Below are 11,730 nucleotides of genomic sequence, written 5' to 3' on the forward strand. Positions count from 1 at the left end.
AAGTTGGGCATGGAGCAGATAGTTCTAAAAAGGGGAATCCCATGGTCAGTCCCTTTCTGCCCAAGAATAGCAGATCTTCCCTCTTCTCCAGCTGTGGTGGAAAGCAGAATTCATCAGCTTTGGGGGTCAAGGTTAACTGGTTTAGGAAGATGATTGAAATAGACATAAACTGCTTAAGACTTACTGTATGTTACACACACACACACACACACACACCTTTGTTTCTCTGTAAGAGATTCAATAAGACATGCTAGTCCAATTCTCTGGAAGCAGATGAATGACATTTGGAATTTTTATGATTTTGCCTAACTGCTAATATTGCTTGGTAGAGGTTGTATTCTACATCAAGCAAACTCATGGCTATTTTGTTTCCCTTTCTCCCCCAAACGATTACTGCTGTTATAAAGAGCAGATGTCCTTGTTATTTAGAGACTAGGCAAGAACGTTTCCATACCAATTCAACCCTCCTTATTGATTTATTTCATTGGTTAGATTCAAGCAAATCCTAGTTTAAAAAAATGATATGACATGTAAAACTGTGGTGTCTTTATCATTTGAGCAAATCTTAGAGAAGGCCACTCTAAGATGCATTTAGTTTTTATAAAGGTATAAATTAGTGCAAAACTACTCCATTAGTTATGTATATTTCCTAGGAGGGCTCAGTAAGAAGCCTGCTTTCCTAAGAACAAATAAGAATGTTCTACAAATAATAATAATTGTAATTTACCAAGTGCTTATTATGTGCCAAAGTACCCAATATTAGTAGTACATGGAGTAGAAAGGAGTTAGATAAAGGAAATTCTACTAGAACACCATTCAGGGAGGGCTCTGTACTTGTTTAGAAGGGACTTTGGTAGGCTACGTGGGGTGGGGATGTAGCTGAGATCCCTAAAGAGTTAAACTACCTTCCAAGAGGATCAGCTGGATAACGGTAGCCCTTTGGGTATACAGAGTAGGATGTGCAAGTTTAAATGTGAAATTTGATCAAGAAATAAAAAGGAGTAAGAGACTGAGGGAGGATCATGGGAGAATTTGAAAGTGGTGGAATAGAGCTTGATGTGATAAACAAATGAGCAAGTTTAGGGGCAGTACCAAAAAATAGACTCAGGAGAAGAAAGATGTCAAAGAAGGATTTCAAACCCTTCCTCTGGAATGTGTCATGTACATCACCTCCTCAGTCTCCCTGCTAAGATCTCCAGGAAAATCCATCTTTGGTGATAATGAATTTCATTGGGAGAGTAAAAAGGTGCCGAGACCCACATTAAGGTTGGGCTGAGGCAAGGGTGGAGCTACAGCTGTGGACTGCTCACTTTTGAGAAATAATAATAAAAATGGTAATAATAATAATAATAAGCATTGCCATTGCTGAGCACTCCTTAAATTTAAGCTCATTATAGATCTTATCTCAGGAAATCCTCATTGCTACCTCTTTGTTCAGTGAGGAAACTACAGCTCAGAGAAGTTGAGTAACATGCCTGAGGATGCTCAGCTGTCAGTGGGAAATTGGCCTGAGAATGAGGTCTGTCTGACTCCAAAGTCAGTCTGCCTTCAGCCATTGCTGTGCTACCTCTTCAAGAGTGGAGGCGAAGAGCTGGCATCTGGCTACATCTTCTGTGTTGGACAGTCTATGTATTTGACTACTTCTATCCCTGGCTCCCTGGTCTCTGATGTCCCTGGGGAGCTTATTGATTTCCAGGTCCCTTCTTCAAGCATTCTTGGAAGAATTAAATAAGTTAATACATGTTTTAAAAGATGCTTAAAGCAGTGTGTAGCATTGGAAGTACTCAAGTTTTGTTATTTATTATTCATTAGATCTTTACAGGCATTTTTCATTGAATTCTCACAAACTTATAAGGTGAGTACAATTATTCCCATTTTACAGATAATAAAACTGAGGCTCAAAGAAGTTAATTTGCCCAGGTTCACACCAAGAGCATGAATTTGAGCTCTGAATTTGTTGACTCCAGATTTGTTGTCACATCTACTGTCACCAGCTCCTTCCCTCTGACTCTAGCTCCCAAAGATTCTGGATTTGGAAGACTATAAGCCCCACACTGGTTCTAAGACTAAAGCCCACTTATGACTCAGGCATTAACGCTGAATCAGTACACATGCTGTGGACTTCCTAGATTCAGCTTCACTCTGTATTGCAAGGGGCCAGAGATTGAAGCTGGCAAGTCTGGCTCCTCTAGCATCCCATGTTCTGGCACGGATGTGAGCATGCAATGTTTAGTCTATTGTTTGTTTCCAGCAAGTCTACATCTCAAGCCCTTTTACTAGAGGATTATGACTTAGGAATCCAGAACGAATGGTTTTTCCAAAGCACCCCTGGTCATGCCTTCTGCATTTATTCATGTGAAGATGTTTTATCATGTTACCTATTCCAACTGATGCAACTGAAAATGTCAAATATCACGGTCGCTGGGAATAACTGACGGCCATTCAGAGGAGCTGTGTGTTTAGGCCCGTGAAACACATTTTCACTCCCCCAAATTTTTTTTGAAATTGAGAACCGTTTGTAATGACTACATTAAATATTCAAAACTACTCCTTTCAGTCACAGTTATTCTAAATTGTAGCAAGGGCATTTGGAGGTATGTGATAATGGAATCTGACTCTAAGGAGATGAATCCCAGCTCCATTACTTGCAAGATGTGTGACCTGAGACAAATACCTTCATTTGTGAGGCCTCAATTCAGTATCCTCATCTATAAAAAGAAAATAGTAATAGATTTATTATACTCCATGATGCTAGTGTGAGGCTTAGTGAGCAAGTGCATGTAAAATGCTTATCATGCCTAGATACATGGTAATAGCTCACTACTGATTAGCTCTTATTATTCTAAGCCAACACCCCTCGATTCCTTTGGGGATTTAATAATTTGGGTAAAAGCTTGGCACAGAATAAGTGCTCAAGTATTCGTTATCAATAGCATTGTGATTGTGATTGTTGATGATCATAATTAACCATGGAGTCTACCTCTTGTGCACTCATCCATTCATCCATTCATCCATTCACAAACCCAAAGTCTGATATTCTCTCAGCACTGGAGTGAGTCAGACACCATCCTTGGTGTTGGGAAGATCACAAAATCATGGGGGGAGGCTGGCTGATCAGGAGAAGGGTTTTAGCGACCTCGACAGAATGAGAGAGTATTCTGAGGCCAGCCAAGCAGAAACCAGAAACCGGTGGGAGCAGTAACTTCTGGAGCAGGAATAAAGAGCAGGAAAAGCTCTCAGAAGAAGGCACTGAGCTGAGGGCTGGCTGAAGGAGGTGTGGATGTTCACTGGAGAGACCAGGGCAGAGGGGGCGGGGGGGGGGGGGGGGAAGGGGGGGGGGGGGGGGGGGCAGCTCTCCAGGCAGGCAGCCTTGAAATATGAGGCAGCAAGTGTTGAATTTGGGAAAGTACAGATGGTTTGAAATGGTTTATGCATAGGAACAAAAACATGGAAAAGGAGTTGAGCGAGAAAAGAGCTGGCTAAGGCACAGGGTGGAGGGCCATCTATGCATAGTAAGGACTTGGGCTCCATACTCAGCCTGTTTGAGGAGTAGGCAGGTCTGTGGGGCTAGAGAGTTGTGGGGGTGGAGGGGAGGAGATGGAAGAGAGAGATACAGGAACTAAGACAGGAGAGAGAGCCAGGGCCTGATCACTGGTGTAAGAGGCCCCCAATTTCCTTGCTCCCCTTTCTAATACTCTGCTTGCCTTGAGAGCACCCTGAAGGCCACTGTCACACAGACTGAACCCAGATGTGACCTCAAGTGTCCCTCCCAGTGGAAGGCCTCCACGCTCCATGCGTGGTCACACCCCTGGCTCACATGTTCTCCGGCAAAAAGGGCCTGAGGCACCTTCCATCAACTTATATTTCTCTCCCTTTAGCCTCTTCATCCTCCTATCTTTAATTTTAAAAAGAGGGGCAGAACATGTGATTTGAAGAGACAAGAATTGCTTTGAAGGTTTTGTATTTCACTCTAAGGATGAAAAAGGAAAAGAGTCTACTCCCCCAAAAATTTTATTTGAAAATTTCAAGCTCACAGAAAAGTTGCAAGAATAATACAATGGTGCCTTTGCCCTTCGAGTAGCCCCACCAAGTGTTCACATTGGACATTATTTTATCTATCTATCTATCTATCTATCTATCTATCTATCTATCTATCTATCTCTTCCTTTTTCTCTTCTCTCTCTCCCCCCCAACTTCCCTCTCTCTCTCTCTCTCTCTGTCTCTCTCTCTCTCTCTTCTTCCTATGTTTATCCATTTTACCTTTTTGCTGAACCATTTCAATATTATGCAGACAACATAATAGTTTGTTCCCAAATATGAAGCATGGATCCCTTAAGAACATGTAAAAAGGAATATTCTCCTATATAGCCACCGTTTTCACACTTAGGAAACTTACATTGATAATATACTGTATATATTATATTATCATATAATATGTAGTCCATATTCAAATTACCCCAATTGTCCCCAAACTGTTTTTTATTCCTGCCCTGTTTTGTTTATCCAGGATTCAATCAAGGATCATTCATTTTAACTATCTTTTTTTTAGTCTCTTTTTATGCCAGTGAAATGTTTGAAAAGCCTAGGCCAGTTGTACACAATGTCCTTCAATCTGAATTTATTTTTGGTAATTAGATTCAGGTTAATCAGTTTTGTTTCATCGTGAATACTGTATAGGTGATGTTGAATCCATCTCAGGGCCACATATCAGGGACCATAGGATGTCCCATCATTGAGGATATTATCTTTGATCATCTGGCTAAGTGGTGTCCACCAGCTCTCTCCACTGTGGAGGTAATTTTATGCCTTTGTAATTGATAAATAACCTATAGAGTGGTACTTTGAGGCTGTAAATATCCCATTGCTCAACATTTTTTAACCTAATGATTTAGCACCCATTGATGACTTTTTTTGAATTCAGCATCATGCTAGTTGTAAATGGTGATTTTCTGTTTTTAGCTGTTCCATTACACATCTTAATTTATGCTTTCCCTGCCACCATCTCTAGGACACATCCACTTCTGATAGTCTTGTTGCTTCAATTAAAATGTCCAAGATTCAACTTCCATTCAAATTCAAAGTTCAGTTGGTCCAGCTTAGGAAAAGGTGATACAACTTAATCACAGTTGCACCAATGCTACGGGAAAGGATCATTCCTCAAAGAAAGCTTGAGGTGCAATAATTAATAGTGGGAGCAATGGAAGCCAGGCAGGCAAAAGCAACAGAAACCCATTATAGCAAGGAATTAATATTGCTAGGACTTCTCCCATCACTGCATGAGATACTCCAGTCCCCAAAGGGCACTTGTTTAGAAATAATAGAAAAATAAATCTTACATCATAATATCAGTAAGCTATTCAGGAGTGGTTCAGTGCTCAGAGCGCCCCAGACACCTTCCATCCTGTACTTCATCGTGTGGCTTTCATTCCCAAGGATACCTGTTGGTAGCTCATCCAGGTCCAGTTTTTCCCCAAAGCAGGGAAAAAGTAGAAGTAGAAACTCATCACACTGTTGTCCTATGAATAAGGATATTTCCTGGAAGTTGAACATAGCATTTCTACTAGCTTCCCACTTGGTCACATGGCCAAGCCTAGCTACAGTGAGAACTGAGGAAATGTGGTCTTCCTTCCAGACAGCCATTTGCCCAGCTAAGAACTGGGGGTTCTATTAGTCCAGAGGAAGGAGAAACAAAACTGGGAATAACTAGTAGCATCTTCCACAGTGCCCACAGAGACATGCTCATTTTAAAGGTGACAAAAAAGAAAGCTCAGTGAAATTGAATAACCTGGTAAAAGTCACACAGATAGTAAACGATTGTGTCTGCTTCCAAACAATGCTATCCTGGAGTGATTCTGATTTTGTCTCATTTGCTCCCCACTCTAACTCTATATGTCAATACAGTTTTGTTAAATGGCCTTCATTGTGGATTGAGTTGCAGCTTCATGACCTAATGACATTAGCATATCAGGTCTTTCTTAGAAATGGGCTTTTCCTTTCTGGCCAATGTTCCCTAGACCATCAGCACCGACAGCTGAAATCCTGGTATGTACGTGACAGTGATAAAAGATGCAGATGGAAAATAGAATGACAGTGGGTGTGTGTTGGAAAGTGCCCCAGCCTGGGAGCCTGGATACTGAGTTTCTCGTCACTCATTAATCGTGTGCTCCTTGTCGGATCAGGACCCACTGTCCTCTTTTTCCTCCCCCACATGTTCCCTCCGGCTCCAATTCTTTCTCATTTTAGGTGATATCTGCTTACAGGATGATTCAAACTGGAATCTGGATTCTAAAAGTGTTTAGAGCCTCCACTTCCCTATGGGGTACAGTTGTAGAATCTGTTGAATTGCAGGGCCTGGCTTGCTAATTGGCTTTGCATTTTGATTTTGTAAAATCTCTGAAGTTTACTGGGAGATGCTCATCAACCAGATGCTCTATAAGAGCAGGAACCATGTTTGATTTTCTCACCATTATATCCCCAGCAATGGTCACAGCTCTCGGTACATGGTGAGCTCTACAATATTGGTTGGCTTATTGACTGACCTAGATAATATCCTTGCAAGACAACTGTGACCAATGATTCCCTTCCTCCCTTCCTCAAAAGCAAGCACGAGCCTCAAGGAAAGGAGTAAGGAAACTAGGATTTGTACAGGACTTATTTTGCATTTTACCTCATTCACGTTTCACAATCACTCTTTAAGAAACCTATTAGAATACCCCTTTCTTTTCTTTTATTTTAAAATATATTTTTATTGGTTTCAGAGAGGGAGGGAGCGGGAGAGAGAGAGAGATACAAATATCAATAATGAGTAAGAACCACCGATCGGCCACCCCCTGCGTACCCCTACCGAGGATAGAGCCCTCAACCTGGGCATGTGCCCCTTTCTTTATGGATGAGAAATCTGATGTTCAAAAAGATAAACTCACTTGTTTAAGATTAAATCCTTTCTAATGAGTAATGTTTAGAAATTATGCAAAGAAAACCTCAAAATACACCTGAAATACACAGGAGCAGACCTGAACAGCACTATGCCACCAGTGATTATTGTCCAAAGTGAGTCACATGGAGGAGCAGCAAATAACTTGTGGCCATAATAATCTCCCACAAGTATGCACATCTCCATACATGGGTGTGGAGTGAGTGCCAGGAAAAAGCAAAGTGCAAATGTGTACACTTAGGACACCACCTTTTGAGTAAGAAAGAAGAAAACACAAATATATCTATCTGCTTATTTTTGCAAAAGGAAATGCAGTAACAATCTATATATACAAAAGCTTAACCAACCATTACAACTGAACGACGGGAATGACCAGAACGACCAGAATGACCAGAATGACCAGAACAATAGGTTGACCAGCCGCTATGACACACAATGACCACCAGGGGGCAGATGCTCAATGCAGGAGCTGCCCTCTGGTGGTCAGTGCACTCCCACAGCCAACCTCCCACCCTCAGCCAATCTCCTGCGGTCCAGGCAAGCAACCTGCCACAGTCCCTCCCCTAGGCCAGCCCGATTGCCGGCCAGGCCTAGGGACCCCTCCTGTGCATGAATTCATGCACCGGGCCTCTAGTAAATGGGAAAGCAACAAAATTGGCTAGCTACAAAGGGCTGGGGGAATGAAGTGGACGGGATCAGGGAGGAAGAAAACATCTCTATATAGTTTTGACTTTGGAAGCATGTTAATGCCCTAAGTATTCAACAAATAAAATAAATCAGCAAGGAAAGATGCAAAACTGAATACAAACAGAAATAAATGTACCCTGTAATCAATTACTCAAGATACTCAAAGGTGAAAAAACTGCTATGTAAGACATTATTGGTACAATTGGAATATAGACTGTATATAAAAGTGGTCTATTAATTTTAAACTTCCTGAAACCTCACTGAGATTATATAAGAAAATATAGTTGTTCTTAGGTAATACACACTAAAGTACTAAGCGGTGTGATATATGGGGCATGATATATGCCATCTGTTTTCAAATGTTTCCAAAAAATAAATTATACATTAATATGTAATATTACAGAGTGTCCCAAAAATCTTCTTGCAGGTTTAAGCTTTAATAACTTTGGAAGTATAAATGTTACATACTTAGAAGCAGTATCATTTTAAAGTTTAGGTATATTTCTTTTACATTTATTTAGTTTTGTGACTTGTGAATAACTTTTTATTTTAAATTTTTGTTTCAGAATGTAATTTTTTGTTGAACATTTCTCATTCATTCAGAGGGATTCAATCGAAAAATTAAAAGAGAAAGAGAATGGGATAGAAAATGTGGCAAAATGTTAAAAACTGGTGAATCTGATCAAAGGGTACCTAGAAGTTCCCTGTACTATTCTTGCAACTTTTCTGTAAGTTTAAAATTACTTCAAAAATTTTTTTAAAAAAATGAGTATACAATTGATGAGTGAGCTCTCCATGTTTTATTCCTAGGATAGTCTGATATCAAAGATCAGGTTCATTCTTCTTCACTGCACCTCCTTTCATTTCAGCTGACCCGTTCTCACTCTCTAATCTTTGGGCTAGTCAGACCATGGGCACCACTGGCCAGGACCGGGCAGTCACCCTGCAGCCTTGGAGCAGAGGAGGGAAAAGGCTCCCGATGCCCTTGGCTTTGAAGGACTTACTCTCTAATCCACTGAGCTAACCAACTCCAGACCTTTCCCCGCAGAGAACCGTGTAATAGGCATGTAAAAGCGATGAAGGGGATTGCTGTGGAAACTTGTGTAAATAACTCTTTGGCAGGAGAAAGATGGCCAACACTTGCTTTTTGTTCTCTGGTATTCATTAGAGCCACCCTGTGAGGGACCTCTAAGCCCTGGATCTTATTCATCTATCTGAGTTCATTCTTGGTTCAGGGTCTGCATGGGTGTGGGTGTGGAAAGAGTTGGCAGTGATCAGAAGAGGGTCACTGACTCTGGCTTTCAGTAGTGAGTATGGTTCAGATGTCCCCAGCTAGACAAGAATGATCTTGAGGCCAAATCTGATTGCTCACCATCCTTTTCCTAACCCATAACTTCCTCCTCCCCTCTCCTCAGTCATTTATTAATTTATCCATCCAACTATCTATCCATCCACCCACCCCTTTACCTACCCATTTACCCACTCAATCATAATAATAATTAGGCCCAAATCATGCTAGATGCTGGGAATATAGTGATGAATGAGACTGATCTTGCTTTCAAAAAGAGAGAGGGACAAACAATATAGCACAGTATGGTAAGTGCTGCGAGAGTCATAGACACAGGTACCAGAGAAGAGGAACACCTCGATGGGCCTGTTATGGTCGATCCAGGGAAGTCTTTGGAGCTGGGTGTGAAAAATGATGGGTATAGTGGGTTAGGCAGAGAAACAGCTGAGCTAAGGCAGGGTAACCTGAACTCTTGCTACTCAAAAGTGCGGTCCATTGATAAGCAGAAGCAGGATCACCCAGAGCTTAGAAATGCAGACTCTTGGGCCCTAGCCGATTTTGCTCATTGGTTGGAGTGTTGGCCTGCAAACTGAAGGGTCCCAGTTTGCCTCCGATCAAGGGCACATACTTTGGTTGCAGACTCAATCCCCACCCTGGTTGGGGCATGTGTGGGAGACAACCAATCAGTGTGTCTCTCTCACATCAGTATTACTCTATGTCTCTCCCTGTCCCTTCCACTCTCTTTAAAAATCAATGGGAAAATATTCTCATTATTAAAAAAAAAAGAAAAGAAAAAGAAGAAAGAAATACAGACCCTTGCCCTCCCTCCCCACTCCCCTACCTACAGAAGCAGATTCTGCATATTAACAAGATCCTCAGGGAATTCCTATGCACATTAGTGCTTGGGAAGCCCTGGTCTAAACACGACTTCTTGGGGATATTACCAGCAGTTGCCAGGCATTGCACCCTTAGTGCAGAACACCCTCTCAGTCACGGCCGCCTTCCACACAAACTCAGATTCAGCTCTGGGCTCTCCTGTTCCCTAACTCATTTCAAACATCAACATCCCCATCCTAAGGTTTTGGGGAAATGAGGAATTCCTTCTTCTGGAAGCATTGCTAGGTTAAGCTTTCTTCTCTAGCTATATCATTTCCTGTACTTTTTTTGTTTTGTTTGTTTTTATTTATTATTATTTATTGATTTCAGAGAGGAAGAGAGAGGAAGAGAAAGACAGAAACATCAATGATGAGAGAGAATCATTGATCAGCTGCCTCCTGCATGCTCTCTACTGGGGATTGAGCCCACAACCCAGGCATGTGCCCTTGACGGGAATCGAACCTAATTCCACTCTGAAGTCATTTGCCCAAGGGGGAAAACAATCCAAAAGAAAATGGTCATTTATACTCAGATGTTTGGTGTTTACAGCTGTGTCATCTTCCATCATGAACAATCAAAGGAGAAATAACGCGAATGCTCAGCAGCAGCGCAGGTGTGGGGTGGGGAACCGGCTGTTTCCTAAGCATACTCGGGGACAGCCAGCCTGTCTCCAGACCCAGGGGGATGTCATGGAAAATGTCCTGGCTGGGGAGTCAGGAAACCTGGGTCTACTTTTAGTTCCATCCCTCGAGACCTGATCCCCTCGGGTAAACCCGTTCTGTCCCAGGGTTTCAGGTTCTTCAGTCATCGGTGATCATCAGGGTCCTTGGTGCCCAATTCCTCCAGCACAGAGAGGCGAGGCTAAGAACACCAAGCCCCTTGGAGGGGCGGCGTGGAGACAGATTCGAGCAGAGCTGACAGCTGTAGGCAGGGAGAGAAAACCAACATGTACTGAACTCATATTCTGTGCAGACTCTGATACTTGCAAAAGCTCACGGTTACTCAATGCTCGCTGTTGCCGGACCCCATAAGTGCTTTATGTGAATTAACTCACGTAATCCTCAAATCAACACCATAAAGTAGGAATTGTTATTTCCCCATTTTCCAGATAAAGTTTAGGAATGTGCCCCAAATCACTCTGTTAGTGGGCAGTAGCGGGAGTCAGGCTCTTGTAGTCTGACTCCAGGGCTCACCCACTGAATCAGAAACTTGAGGGCAGGCCCAGCAGTCTGGCTTTTAGCAAGCCCCCTGACCCAGGTGATACAGATGCATGATATATTTCTCCAACCGCGGCTCTACACATATTGCCTTTAGTGTTCATAACAACCCTTAGAAGTAGGTATAAGGAACACCATTGTATCCCCGAGGCCACTGAAACTCAAAAGGATCACATGCTCAAAGCCAAAGAGCTACAAAATAGCAGAGGCAGGGTTTGCACCCAAGTCCACTGATGCCTGAACACCAGTTCTTTCTGGGGTATAGCGCACCTCTGCAAAAGTCAGTTGATCAGATGTAGAGGAGAGAGGAGGGGGGAGGAAGGCACTGGCCCTCGATGTGGGTTGGGAACAGGAGGAGAGTGGGGGGAAGGGATGCATGTGGGTAATTAACCAAACCTTCTCTCTTTGGTCACTGTACCCCTAGGCTGGTGGTGGCCTTGGTTCTGCCTGGTTGGCCAATCTCATGCTGATTTTTCTGGGCCTCACAGAACACAACCTATTTTTAGCTCAGTCCTGATGGGACTCGTTTGCCAGGTGTTGCCAAATCACCAGAACAATCACACCCTGGTAGCAGGCGGGACCTGCTTGGCTCACAGACCACATAAGGCTGCCTGGGCATGCACCCTGCCTCCACCGAGATGCTGGTCCCACCTGGACCAGCCCTAAGTGGGGAGAAAGAGATCCCAGGGGAATTCAGACCATGGCATATCCTTTCTCTGGCCATGGGA

Source organism: Myotis davidii, unplaced genomic scaffold (genome assembly GCF_000327345.1).
Source record: "Myotis davidii unplaced genomic scaffold, ASM32734v1 scaffold79, whole genome shotgun sequence".
Classification (NCBI taxonomy): Eukaryota; Metazoa; Chordata; class Mammalia; order Chiroptera; family Vespertilionidae; genus Myotis; species Myotis davidii.